Here is a 14,445-nt window from a genome sequence, read left to right as displayed (position 1 = left end):
GAATCAGTTATAAGCATTTTCGGGAACAACCTCCTCTTGGGGGGGGGTTAAGGAAAACAAACAAAGCTAAACTCTCACTGCTTCTGCTGGTAGCAGAGTGGTTGTTCTCAAAGAGGAAAGCGGAATCGCTGCCAATGTACACTGACTGGTGGAAAGAGCTTTCCCATTGCGGGCTGATGGGCAAACAACCATTATCAGGCAGAAAGAACTGGAGCAAATGTGAAAATATTCCAATCTGTACCAAAAAAAGCTTTCATTGTTACACAGTACTGCACCTCCCTGTTGTAGTAGACCATATTCCCTTTGCATTCTGAGTTCCCAAATGTCTTCTCAGGAGACAACAGGTTTTATGCCTATTCCCCTCTAGTTAGTTTCTCCCTTCTTCTGAAGTCCACACCCTGGGACAGCTTGATGTTTTAAACCTTATTCGCTTTATTCATTTATAAATTGCTGCTTACTTTTCCATATGACTATACACGGTTTGGTTTTCATTTATTATGTGCTTGTGAAACCAGTAGTAAAGTTCTTAGCACCAAAAATCTGTAAATACCTGTCGGAGGACTCATTATTCTCCTCATCAATCCCCACACCTCTCCAGTGAGCCCAGCACTGACAGCCCATCAATACCTGCCCTCACGGAGCCTGTGGGGTGATCTCTTCCCTCGGGTGCCTTTCAGCTATATCTTTTCTCTAAGGGCTGAGCTATGAATTATTTGTGTAATTCTGGGGAAACCACAAGAAATCTTGAAGCTGGATACTGAAGTAAATAAGAAGAATGTATATATATTTAGTAAATGACCATGACAAAAATAACATCAGAAAACACAGAAGAAAAAATATACATCTTGGCAAGAAGACAGTGTGTTTTCATTGTATTTATAATGTATTAATTCCACATTTGAAGAGATCATTTGGTTTAGGAAAGACAGTTTTGCTTCATTTATGCTCTTCTAGGAAAAAAAAAGACTGAGGTCAAAGGGCTGGTCCTCAGTAGCTTATTCCACACTACCTAAGACAAAATAACTGGGAGTGAGAACCAAACAAGAATCTCCCCAGGGTGATTTTACAGACTAATGCAGTTCTTTTACCAATCCCACCGAGGTGTGGAAAAAACCTGGTATTTAATGGAAGGAGTTTTCCAACAGAGGGATAAAACTGACCATACTGCATTTAGAAATACTTAGAAGGAGATTTACCAGTTAATGTTGCTCAACAGGGATTGTTTGTTGTAGTAGCTTCACTGTAATATTTGTTTTGGGAGGGAATGGCTGCACCATTAGTATTAGTGACATAAAATATCACTAGATGGAGAGAATTTAGGAGCCAGTGGCAGAAAATCGTCAGCCTGGGGGTTGCTGTGGGTTGAGTGGGTTGAGAATTCTCTGGGCCTCTGTTTTCCCCACTGTAAAGTAGGTAAAACCAACTAGGCTAACAAGAATTCACTTATTAGGTACTGCTTTGAATTTGGCATCTGCTATAGACACACAAAGCATGGAAAGAACTTCAGACTTAGCTCATTTTGAATACCCCTGATGCAAGCCGTACATGAAACACATGGCAGTAAAACACCTGAACATTTAGCAGCCAGGGTGGAATTTTGCAATTCCTCTGATTGCAGTAAATACATGTTTGTGTTATACCATAATTGCTCAGCTTTTAAATCAAACAGCACAACAAGTAGTGCATGGCTGTTCTTCGTGTACCTTAACATCCCTCACTTCACCCAGTGCTTTATATGAGAAATTTCACCCCTTTGTTTGAGTGGATTTAAAGCAAATCTGCCTCAAATCTTTCCAAGCTTGCTCCAGGTATTACCTGGCAATGCTACTGCTTTTACTGAGCAGTCTGAGGCTGGAAAACCCTCTTGAAGTGAAGTCACCTTTGCTCCACCACTGGTTTATTTGTAAAAATAAAGCATTTGTCACATCCCAAACCCATTTTTCCATCTCTAGAATGGTGAGTCTTTTCTATTGAGTTGCTATAATGGGACCCACCACTACAGAAGTTGGGCATATCTTTGAAATATTTTCTAGGTGGGGTATGGACACATATTTATTGCCCTACATATTTCTTTCTAAAAGAAAAGATTGACTAGAAAGCTTAGAATTTAAGAACATTGAAAAGGGCAAGAGGCTGGGAAAGGGGAGAGAAGAGAGCAGAGTCCACTATGGTGGGGCTATTTCACCCTCCTCTTTTTCATCTTCTCCTTTGAAGACCTCCGGTCAAAGGCCAATGTCACACATTTGCTGCTGGCAGACCGAGCACAGAGGGGAGGACCTGGTCTGGCTGCTTGGTCACAGGTCCCTAAGGCAGCCAAAAAGTTCAGCGACGGCTTGTGGTTTCAAATCCCAGAACCTGTAAAGCACAAAGACAGGTTCGAAATGCAAGGCTGTGACCTCTGCAGTCACCAATAAAACATGCCCAAAGTCATAATAAACAAATCATTACAATTCAGGGTGGCAAGGCATAAACCAGTCATACGTATTTTCTTTCTGGCCACTTAAGCAAATCTTAGCCTTTACCAAAAACTACCTCGGTGAACGGAGTTAGCAAAACAATCCTGATTACAACATAGGTTAAAAAAAAAAAAGTCAAATAAACTTAACCTACAGTTTCTCATGGGATGTTTTATGTTCTTGTTGTTGCAGAGCAGAATATGGGCCAGGATAAACATGGAAGGGACACAAGTGTGATAATATAATGATACCTTTTATTAGCTCAAAGAAGAAAAAAGAATAACAGAGCTTTGGATACATCAAAGGTCTTTTTTTTCTTCACTTTCAGGATGCAGAAAGGAAAAACCACAGCTTGTATATTCCTGACAATACTCATCTTGTCAGGAGCATGAACTCACGTTGTGGGCTTTTCATTTCTCCGCTAGCCAGCGGAGGAGGAGGAAGGGGAGAAAAAGAGTTGCTTTGTAGGGATTGAAGGAAGTGACATCTGGTTATACAACGATACAAATTTCCAGGTCATACTTAACAGCATGAATAATAAACTGAAAAGAGTTGCTGGCTACTTTCAGTGTGACACCGTGGTAACCTTGTTAAACTGTTTTCCATAGGCTACCTACGGAGCTGCAGCGGATCGCGGTCAGGGAAGGAACCCAGGCAGGTTTTTAGGAAATACTTACTTTTGCAGAAGATAAAGATGATAAGATCAGAGATCTGAGTCTTTTCACAGAGGGGACAAGACTCAGAGCTGCTGGATGGGAAAAAAAAAAAAAAGCCAAATCAAAACACAACAAAAAAAACCCCTCATAACAAACAGTGCACATGAGGAGATAAACCTGTGGAGAAAAGTGATGTGCTGGCAGTCCGGTGTCTGCTGGCTACCATCAGATGCAGCCCAGTTGGGGCAGTGAATTAATGATTTCTTTTCCATCCTCTTACATCTTTTTCAGCCCCTGCTACCATTTATTATAGCATTCTTACTTTGTTACTCAGACTGACAGAAGGGGAATAAACTTTAGCCTGCAGGTGTTTTCAGGAGAAATTATCTTTTCCCCATGAACTGGATCCTAGATTTGGTGAGCAATAGTTATTTTTCCCAGCAGTTCATGACTCTATTTTAGCAGATGCTTTTTCCCTGGGCATTTCAGATATGCCCACCTACATCCTAAACAGTATTGGTGTTCTGTGAATATATGTTTGTAAATGTAGGAAGTATTTTAGAGTGTTAGGCTAGAAAGCATATTAAAATACCTATCAGTTACATTGATTTTAAAGCATTAACTTTTGACATCTTCAGTGCAGACACACCAAGAAGCTTAAAATGGATTTATCACACAAGAAACAGATTAAGTCCATTTTACCCTTTCAAAGTGGATCTCAAACTTCAAACTATGCAACAATGGCATATTTTTCAATTCACTAAAATAAAAAAGGGATTAATAGGATTTAGGATGACTGGAAAGAAGGAGCCATCTCTAAAGGAAATTTCAGAACATAAGGCAAAGGGAGATGAAAAAGGGGGACTTTCCCCAAATTTTCCTTTTTTGATAATATCCTCCCATCTTCATTTAGTGCAAAAGTGATGCCCAATCACGTTTCCCTCAATGTTAGCATAAGAATATAAAATATGTATGTCTGTACTACATATACACACATATACTATACTGCAGCAGCGATGCAACAAGAGGAAGCATGAGGAGCCTGATGCAGGCACATACTTAGGAGGCAGCCAGCAAAAGGCTGAAGGAACAAGAGAGAAACCATCAGGTAACCAGCTGTATCAAAAGCCAAAGATGAGGATGGCAAACATTAGAGAGGGGGACAGGGACAAAGAGAGACCGGCACAACACGGTGATTGCAATGGCTAATGGAGAAGCCACAAGCCTTGCAGACATACAGTTTGGGATGTGGTGCTGACTTCTGGCCCCACATCTCTGTTAAGCAATGTCTGATGAAATAAAATTATGCATTTTGATTTTTTTTTCCCCTGCCTGCAGCAGCATTACTCTGAAACACAGAGGCACAGCGCAAGAAGGATTGAAATATGCATTTACAGTAGGAGCAGTTTCTGTACTTTCCATAGAACAAGGAATTCTTGAGCAAAGCTGATCCCTGCGGGGCAGCCACGGGAGCATGCTCGGGAGCTTCGTACCACCACACTGCAATTCAGTGGCTGATCTGCTCGGTCTCACCCATCCCGCTGAGCTCCAGTGCTCTGGGAAAAACCTTGACGAATTTTAAGAATGGCTGGAGAGAACATGTTAAATATCCAGGGCATTGCCTGGAAGCCTGGACCATAGCACAGGAGGAGTTTACCTATTTCAAAGGATTGCAGGGAGGATCATTTTGCTGATGCTAGGCGTGCCCTAGCTGGTTCAGATATTCAGACATTACCAGGGCAAGCGTCCATAGATTGACAGATAGAGTTTTAAGTGTTCCTTCAACCTGTAAGAGAAAGAGAGTGCCAGGCGCTGGCCAAATCACACCCAGTCACCTCACCACCTCTATAATAACACCTAGGAGTAGGGACCAAATGGCAAAAGAGCATGCCTTACATCCTTTTCCTTCTTCAAAATTGCTTTTCTGCATTTCTTCTGGTCTTCTTCCAATCACTGAGCAAGCTATTGTTTGCTGCAATAGTACGCTAAAAAAAAAATTAGGCCTCTTTAAGGTTATTTTTACAGACTATACAGCTTTTACTTAACAATTAGCTCTGCCACTATGGCTAGCATGAAAGAGCTGGTCTCTCTTGTGGAAGGTTCACCATTGGCACATGAGCACACTGAGAATGCCAGGCTGCAAAGTGCCTGTTTGCTATCCAGTTAACATATGGACAATTTCACTGGACATAGTCCATAGACTACTTTTAATTATTTGACACAGAAAGCTTTGGAGGATGAATGTTTCTGAACACAAGGATCTTTCTTGGCCTACTCTTCAACATCAATTTTACTTAAGTGCACTGGGCCTTTACCCAGGCCTAAGTTTAAATGTTGTCACTCTTTGCAATAAACATAACAAAAAATAAGGGAGCTGTTTCCTTGTCAGTTTGGGGGCTGTGTGTTTTTTTTTCTATCATAAAAGAGACCAAATGGGGGAATCTAGTTTGCCTGTCCACACGTTGCTGCATTTGTGGAAGGCATACGCCGCTTAGACAACAGCTGAAATTGGCCTTGATACAGGAAATGCAAAAGAAAGCAAAATAGATGAGTGATCTATAGCACTATTTATTGTAGCAGCTTTGGGTCATGCCACAGGTCACATATTGGTTTTATTGGATTAGCAGTGAACACGTGTGTGCATCACGCACACACACAGAGAGAAACTTCTTGTCTCTTCTGGTTTGGCTTATTGGCTAGGTGACAAGAAAATGGCATCTCTCCTTTATTGTAGGGGAGCATTGGCAGAAAGCTTTGCCCAGCACCTGTCAGCTTTATCCCAAATTCCTGTCCAGCCCTCCTTGCAGGTTCTGCCCTCCAACCACGTGTAGGCCTCCCCTTCGTGGTCCCACAATGGTGCCATCAACCTGAACCACTGCCTCAACCTCCCCTCCAAGCCCTTCGCTTTCCCTTGAGTAACGCAGAGGGGCAACTTGCTACCGGTCGCAACTCTGGTTTTATGGAAATCAAAGACAAATCTCCCACTCCTGGCAGGAGTAGCTGCCCTAAATCTCTGTCGCTAGTGCAGCTCTTTAAGAGCACAGTACTTCTCTACCAAATTGAATCTTCTCTGACAATTGGCAGCACATCAGAGACAATTCACAGGCATATTTTTTCCCCTTTCCTAACAGGAAATAGGGCTTGTGTTACATTTACAGTGACCTGGTGCTCCAGGGGCAGACTAATATCTCATGTAAACAAACAGACAGTATTTCTTCCTCCGATAAAGGCGGATGGGCTGAAAGGGAAAGCTGACTTGGCTGTGGCCTTCCCGGCTCCCAGCAGCAGCATGGGAGGTGTCAACAACGCGCAAACCTGCGAACACCAGCACAAGGATCCCCGATGCAGCCCAGGATGGTTCAGAAGGTTTGGAGCTGCACTTTGCACTCGGCATTATTTTTTTTGTTTTAATGAAATGACCATTGTCTCATCTCCTATGGACCTCAGTGGGGTTCCCTCTCACAGTCTGAATTGGGAGTTTCACTGCTCAACCCATGGTAGGGTGGAGAGGACCCAAATATCCCCTTCTGCTAAACCTCTCCACCTCCTTGGAGTCTGCAGCACTTTCCCAGGAGATTCCTCGGTGGGGACAGGGAGAAAAATCTGTGTTTTGTCTGTGGTGGAATTAAAAAAGCAAACTCCAAACTGTGTGAAATTACTCTGGGGGACAATAACTTGCAACAGATGTCATGATTGTTCAATGTCCAATTGACAAGAGAGCCTTCAGAAATAATAAACCCTTACATGTGCTTGCTTGTAAGACAAACAGCATACAGATACTATTTTTCTTGGATTTCCCTCCCCTGATATACTACTGTATGTTTTGCCCAGAAGTGACATCCTGTTCATCCCTTGTAAAAATCAAAGAAACAAACCAAACCTGATGGGGAAATCTACCGATTGCAAAACTCCACACCATACGTGCATCACACTAAACATGCACACAAAAAGCAGAAGTGAAAGGTCTGGTTTCACACCCACTAACTCCAAATGCCAAAGGCACCAGAAAAACCTGCATGTTTCAATGGTTTGCCTATCGCAGCAGCAGGATTCACCTCTCTGCTACCCAAAACCCCACTCAGCTCAGCAGCAACCATATCTCTGATATAAAGAGGCTTGGCGTTGGACCCTCAGCTTCTCCCAGTGTGCACAGGATTGGACCTCCTGAAAAACTCATGCCCATCAGGATATCCAAGGAGAACACAGTTTAGAGCTGAAGGCAACATGTCTCCCAACTTCAGAAATTTTTGGCTGGCCAAAATACCATGAAGAAATGAAAACTCTGCAGCTTCTCCCCTGCACATCTTTGCCCATATCGCAATGAGGGAGTCGCAGCAGAGGATCTCCCCGATAGCTGAGGGTGAGCACCGTGCCAGGGAGTACTTCTGCGCAACACCTCCCTAAGCCTGAACCCATTCCACAGCATCCCTGTCTTCTTGTACAGGAAAACACACACCTCAGGCTCCCGAGAATCAGAAAAAGTCTGTCTTTATAGACAAAAGCAGTACAGAAGCAAGAGAGGCAAAATCCAAAGTAGAATAAATGTAGCAGAAGACATTCTCTTAGGGAGCAGCAGACAGGCGAGGGAGCGATACTGCTGGAATGACTGGCTTTAAGCTGTTGTTTTGGCTTTTTCAATGCAACCACAAGTCTGTTCATGTCGGGCACAGACCTCTCTCTCTCTCCCTGGTTATTTCCAGGAATCGCCCATCAACAGTTGACAATTAGAGCAGGGCGAGCGCTGCGGCTGGCCGGTCTCAGTAGGTCTGAGGTTCTTGGTTCTTTTTTTCTTTTTTTCTTTTTTTTTTTTTTGCAATAGAAACAGCTGTTGACCTTGTGCATTTCAGTGTCGCTCATTGTCATGGTCTTGAACAGAAGTATGTCAGGGGGACGGTATCTGTTTACACCAACAGTTACAACATATCCCCTACAAATCCCACTGTTAGGTGGAAAAGCAACGTGCCAGCCAGCATCACTCCTACTCACGTGGATGCTCTCTAATCATCCCCATCAATACTTCTGCTAGTCCAGAGTTGAATTTGGGAAAGCAACTGAATTTCAACTCCCTGAATCTGTTTTGAGGCCCCCAAAACCTCCTGCTGAAGCTCAGAGTGAAACCCTATGCCAGCCTCAAACGAGTGAGAATTTTCTGTGACTGCATCCTGTGGTTTCAGCTGGTTTTGCAATTAAGTTTGTGTCCTAGTTTCGTTTTGAATTTCAGCTGATGCCATGCTCAGCTCAGATAAATCAGAACCTTAAAACGAAACTCAACCCCATATGAGTCTCTCCTCTGAACTAACTGTTGCCCTATGTATTTTTTTTTTTTTGTTATTCTATTTCCCACCTCATTTCCAGTCAAGTCAAACTCTACTCACTGCTCCTTCCTTCACAGCACAAGTGAAAGAAACCTCCCAGGGCATTTAGAGGTGGCTGCTAGGCTTTTCCTCCAAATGCACATTAACCAGTGGCTTTGCCTTCAGCCCTCATGCAATTCTGAAAACATAAAAGCAAGGAGCTCTGTCCTCCATGGATGAGAATCAGTATCCACCAAAAGCCAACTGCATGCACACATGGACGACTGCTGTCTGTGCACTAGAAGGAGGCTTAGATGATACCACAGTGGGTTTGTTTTGTAGCCTGAGAGGCACTTTCTTGCTTTGTTAATAGTCCAGAGCATGAAAAAGCATAAAAGATAAACAAGCATTAAAATGAAGAAAAGAGGTCAAGTGGGTACTGAAAGGCTTCATATCTTTCCAGAAGTCTGAAGCCAAGAAGCTAAAATTTAGTCTAAAGCTGAGAAACCAGAGGTCACAGAAAAAAGCCTGCATGTCTCTCGTCAAGTTTTGTAGATGCAGTTATGTACTTTTGTTTTCGCAGTCAAATGTGTTGCCTCCATCTCTGTAAACAAGAAGCAGAGAACGTTAACATTGCAGGAAAAATACAGTAGAGGGAAAGAGAGTCAAGCAGGTTTTTGGCTGCGCAGCAAAGAAATTTGATGGGATTAGGGCTTCAACTCAGTTGTATCCTCATTTTCCAATCCAGATGAAGAACGACTGCCCAGCAAAAAGGGGAAAGACCTTCAGAGGACTGTACCAGCTCAGCCAGCAACATGACCTGTGAGAACTCAACTTGATTTTAGTGTGGTGGAAGTGCACCCGGAACGCTAAATACTGCTCTGTGCTGTATGTGATGTTACACAGAGCCTCAGTCAGACGGGGTCCTGAGGCGACACAGCTGGAGGGAAAACTCCGCAGGACCCCCATGCTAAGCAGCAAATAAATAAATTTCAGCACCAGGTTTTAGGTACAAAAAAAAAAAAAAACCACCAAAAACAACCCACAAAACAACATCAGCCAATAAGGTCCTTGGCTATATTTACTTTGTGGGACCAGTGATTTTTATGCATTACCTCTCCACAAATACATGTATTTCTCATCGGTCTTATCCTCTCCTGCCTTGCCCTGCTCTATATCTTCCACCACTTCCTTTCTTTCCCCCATAACCTTTACAGAGGCTTTCTGATACGCAGTTTCACGTGCATCTTATCTGCCATATAAGACACTAAATTTGTTCATTTTGCTAAAAAGGCCCAGGCTAAAAAAGAATTTGCTTAAAGTATGTCATCTATTAATAAAAAACTTTTTGCTTAAATAGGGCTATAGTCAGAACTGTCACACAAAGAGTTAATGTGATTTTTGAAGAAATTCTTAAAAAAATCAGATCATCAAATCTTGGGAAATCTGAAGTACCTCAGGATCTGCCTAGACTGCAGAGAAAGGGTGCTCCACTGCAAATCTTGCATGCTGGGCACCCCAGTCAGGATACCTTTTGGATGTCACTGCAGATCCTTTCCGGGCTGCATTTCCCTGAAGTGGAAACCAGGTTTGATGGAGACATGGAGGAGCGCTGCTCCAGCACCAACTCCCACCCAGGAACTGCAGGGGCTGGGGCATGCATCCCGCCCAGGGTGCTGGACGTGCTCCAGGCTCCCATGTTGGAGCTCGGCCAACTTGATTAGAAGGAAAATATCACTGACAACAATTTTTTAAATGCTATAAAGGGAATAGTAACAATTGACAAATAGAAAATATATGTAGCAAGTAGAACAGAATGATTTTAAAAAAAAAAACTTAGAAGCTTTAACAAATGGTTGGCATTGGTTCAGTCTGTATATTCAGTTTCCATACTAGAAATCTTCCACAAAATTGAAAGCTCTGGAAAATCTGGTGAAATTTCCTTTTCTTAGCTGTGAGTGTGAGGTCCTAGATGGTTTAAATTTTTTAAAAACTATCAGATAATAACAGATGCACAAAGCTTTCCCTGTGACCCTCTCTCTCACACATACAGACATACACCACCCAAATCAAACTGGGTACTGTGGTCAGAACAATGGGAAACAGATAACATCTAGTTCTTTAAAGCAAAAAAAAATAAAAAGGGGACATCAAAAAAGAAAAATCACACGCAAAGTGGTTAAGTAATTGTCTCCTTCCCTCTTTCACCTTTTTTTGCTAACTTGATTGAAATCCAAACCGCAAAGCAAGTCTTTGGGGCGGGGAGCCATGGGAGGAGAGCAGGCAGAGGAGGAAGGAGATATCCTGTCCTCTCAGCCCACGTTCTTCCCCTGTGCAGGCAAAGGGCAGGGGAGAAGAGCTGCACCGCGCAGGGATGCAGGCCATGTCCTGCGGGCACCATGCAGCCCTCTCAGCCCACCACCTCTGCCACGTCAGGTACTGGAACTCAAGGCTGACGGATGTATTTGGAGGCACTTTCATAAGATCAGGTCTCTTGCCTTTTCACATGGATAGTTTGGTGAGAGAAACTGGGCAACAACTTCTCTACACAGGCCTAAACTTGCGAAACTCAAGGAGGAACACCCCATGCTATCAATGGACTTTGATTCTACGCTTAAGTGAGGTTTCTTGCCATTCAATATCAACAGCATTTACTACTTTCCTACTTCAAAAGTGTCAAGCAGTGAGTCACGGAGTGAAAGAAATGCTAGGTGATTTGTGTGACCTATCTTGTACAGGCAGTAATGTAAAAGGTGCAAACAATATATTATTGTTGTCATTCCCGTTGGCATATTACTAAGAGCAATCAAGAATCCACTAGATTCCTCTACCACAGCCCAGCACAACATCTTTGTCTGTAGAAAACACATAAATTGTAAAGGTAATTGAAACAAGTGCACCCAGGGAAGGCTCACGGATCACACACTGCCAGGATCTAAAGTCACCTTCAGGTCTGCAATTTTTCTCTTACCTTTTTTCCATGTATCCGAAAAAAAAAAAAAAAAAAGGAGTGTCAGTGAAAAATCAAAGGCTGCTTTTAAAAAATTGGAACTTAAAACAAAATAACGTTTTCACACCACACAAATACACACAATTTGTACTGCCAGCGTGAGTACGTAAGGAACCAGCCACGTGCTCTACCCTTCTTCTACCTCTTAGCTGCGTAAATTACTCAGAACTGGAGGGCACATGTCACCTGCACTGACATGCAAATCATTACTGCTATGTCTGCCAGGAAATCTGTGTAAACCAGTGCTGAGTTCAGGTTCATTACATTGACATTTTCACCAACAAGTAAATGGAAAGGTTAGATTGTTGACATACCAGATGTTACGCAAACTGCTTTTCAAACCATAGTTTCCATACTTCTCTAAATAAATAAATCAGACGCTTACAAATGGTGTGTGAATCAATATATGGTAAATCTCCCATTTACACACACACAGCGAAAACTACTGTGTGTAAACCTCATCTTTCACACAATGTCAAAACCTCCTTTTTCACCCAGTACTTCTCATTTTCCTGAAAATAGCTGTCATCTATGTAAATGTTTTCCCTCAAGACCAACTGTTCTCCGTAGTAAGAACATTACATGGAAACCAGGGTGCCTGAATTAGCACATGGTGTTATCAATGGGAGTTAAGCACCCAAGTGAGAGTTAGGCTACGAGGCATCTTTCAGGATGTGAGTTTATGTATCTAAAACAGTAGATTTGCATGTGCTAACTTTAGGCACACTCACATTTTTAATATGGATTTGTTCCAGTTTAGATGTAGCCTCAGGGTATTTTGACCCTCTCCTTCTGCATTTTTTCCCCCTTGACTCATCTCTAATAACACAAACAAGCAAAATACCATTTGTTGAATGAGGCACTTATTTGTGACTGGTTCTCCTTTCATGGCGATGCAAATCAGGACTGACCTTGCAATTACAGTCTCTATGAAGTACACGTGGTCCAGGATGAAATCACAAGCGTTAATAATGTGATTTTAAAATGATCTTGCACTCCCTCAGTCTCAGGACTAAAACAAAGCAGGGTTGATCCCAGCTTAGCTTACAAAGGCCTTCAGGTACCTCAGACTTCATTACTGCAGGAGAGAAAACAGTGTTTGGTCCTTGTTCATCAAGCTCTCCCACTGTGATCATTATTTCTCTAGAAATTCACCTGCAGTGCCAGTGATTTCTTGCCATGCCCAGTTTCCAATGTATGAATTTATTCTGGTGTAAATCAGGGCAAACCAGATTAATTTCCTAAATCTCCAATTGCAGAGAAATGAGATTTCTTGGAATGATGGTGATGCCAGTTGCATCATCTCCTAATCAAAGAAATGTCATAACAAATCAGCTTTTCTGTAGTACCTTATATACATTCAATACACAGATGCAGAATGCTCCTCCAAGCTGGAAGAAGCCTTGATCAATTCAGAGCCTTCTCAACCAGCTGTGACACAGGACTGTGCCTTTCCCACTTTATAATTCTTCACTGAGTGCTCATACTGAAATTGTTTCATAACCACATGAATTTGGAGTTTTCATTTCACCCTTGGAAGAAATGTAGACTCTGGCACAGTGACAAGTATAACAGTGTGTAAAAGCACAATTAACTTATGCTCCCACCCCATTTTTTTTTGCATTTCTAAGGAAGCTCTGAGATTTCACAGTGATTGTTTTCACTTCAGAGCCAGCAGCACACGATCCCTTCACTTCATCAGCAATGCAGTACAAAGCTAGCGCGCTCGGTCACCGGCGCGAGCCCCTGTCCCACCGCCGGAGGAGAGAGGTCACAGCACACAGCATGCTCTGCATCTTCCCCCAGCAACAGGCTTCCTAACCCAGGGAAGCAGTAATTAAAAAAGGCCGAGTGGAGTTACATACAGCACTAGCAGAGTGAGGCACCATAATTCCTAGTTTTTTCCTAGTACAACTGACTTTTCATTTAAAAATGTTAACTTGTTTGCACATAAACAAGTAAGACCTTAGAGACTAAAGATCTAACAAAGTTTTTCAATGTGATTTAAGTAAGAACATGCCCAAAGATGCTGAAGTTATCTGTTTGACAAGTATTTGAGATCTTGAATTCTCAACTCAGCTTAGTGAAAGAAAGATGGCTAAAAAGAAAACGGTCTCAGACGCTCCCAAGATCCCAACACTGCAGATGTTTATGAATTTTTGTATCTACCTGCTTTCCAAACACAGCTTGGGTGAGTAAAGTTAACTGGAAAAGTTACCAGAATATTGCCCCTTCTGTCTGGCGATGATTTGCTGTGTGGCTGAGACAGTAGTGTGTGAAAATGGTGGTTACTGAGTTAAGAAACTTCTTTATTAGTTTGAGGTTGTTGAACAAGCAAGGCTGAGGTTCTCTGTGCTGAATATGGATGCTGTATCAAACCATTGCTTTGAACTTGGGTCCCTGATGACTTCAGTTTACTGCCACTTGCTTCCCTGAGATCTCTGAGTGTCAGCATGTGGAGTATCTCACTTGCATTTCATCTTCTTCCTGATGAGAGTGGACCCTCAAAACTCTGTGTTGATCTCCCAATATATCTAAACAACTGCCTATTTTCCTTTTTGTCATCTTTTAACTGGCCTTTCTTTTGCGGCTACATGTAGATATCTCACCACAATGGGTGCTAGGACAGATCAGAGGCGCTTTCAGATTTAATCACCCCGAGCCCTAATAATCTTGAGTTAAAATAAAAACCTCCAAATAAAAACCTCATCTGTCTTAAATTCTCTTAAAGTTTGTTTCAGATATTCATCAATCTTGCCACTTCTAAGGGAAAATAGTTTAAACTCAATATCAAGGAGTCTGTCACTGCAGAACCACCATCACTTGGATCATAGATGGCACGAGGCACCAGCCAGCTATCATATTTCCAGCAGCATTCAATAGCATTACATATGCTTTTCCTTACCACCAACACCATAAAGACATTCTGCCAGACACAATCATCTCTATCTAGCCTGGCAATTTATAAGCTATCCTAAGCACATGGTCTGAAGAGCCTGGCTGTTAAAAGAGGAACAGCCAGCTGCAGC

At 42.5% G+C, this 14,445-nt stretch overlaps 1 long non-coding RNA gene across 1 annotated transcript in view; it reads right to left on the bottom strand.

The window, feature by feature from the left end:
• Positions 1 to 804: 804 nt before the first annotated feature.
• The window catches only part of LOC147598696 (uncharacterized), a 52,863-nt gene continuing 39,222 nt past the window's right edge, over positions 805 to 14,445 (bottom strand). Inside the window, exon 14 of the long non-coding RNA XR_015260268.1 lies at positions 805 to 2,355. This is a non-coding gene — a long non-coding RNA (uncharacterized LOC147598696). The remainder of the gene's footprint in view (positions 2,356 to 14,445) is intronic.

The sequence above is a fragment of the Chlamydotis macqueenii genome, chromosome 16 (genome assembly GCF_036417535.1).
Source record: "Chlamydotis macqueenii isolate bChlMac1 chromosome 16, bChlMac1.mat, whole genome shotgun sequence".
In the NCBI taxonomy this organism is placed as follows: Eukaryota; Metazoa; Chordata; class Aves; order Otidiformes; family Otididae; genus Chlamydotis; species Chlamydotis macqueenii.
Note: the sequence above shows the minus strand (reverse complement) of the source record. Positions and strands in the feature narration are given on the sequence as shown.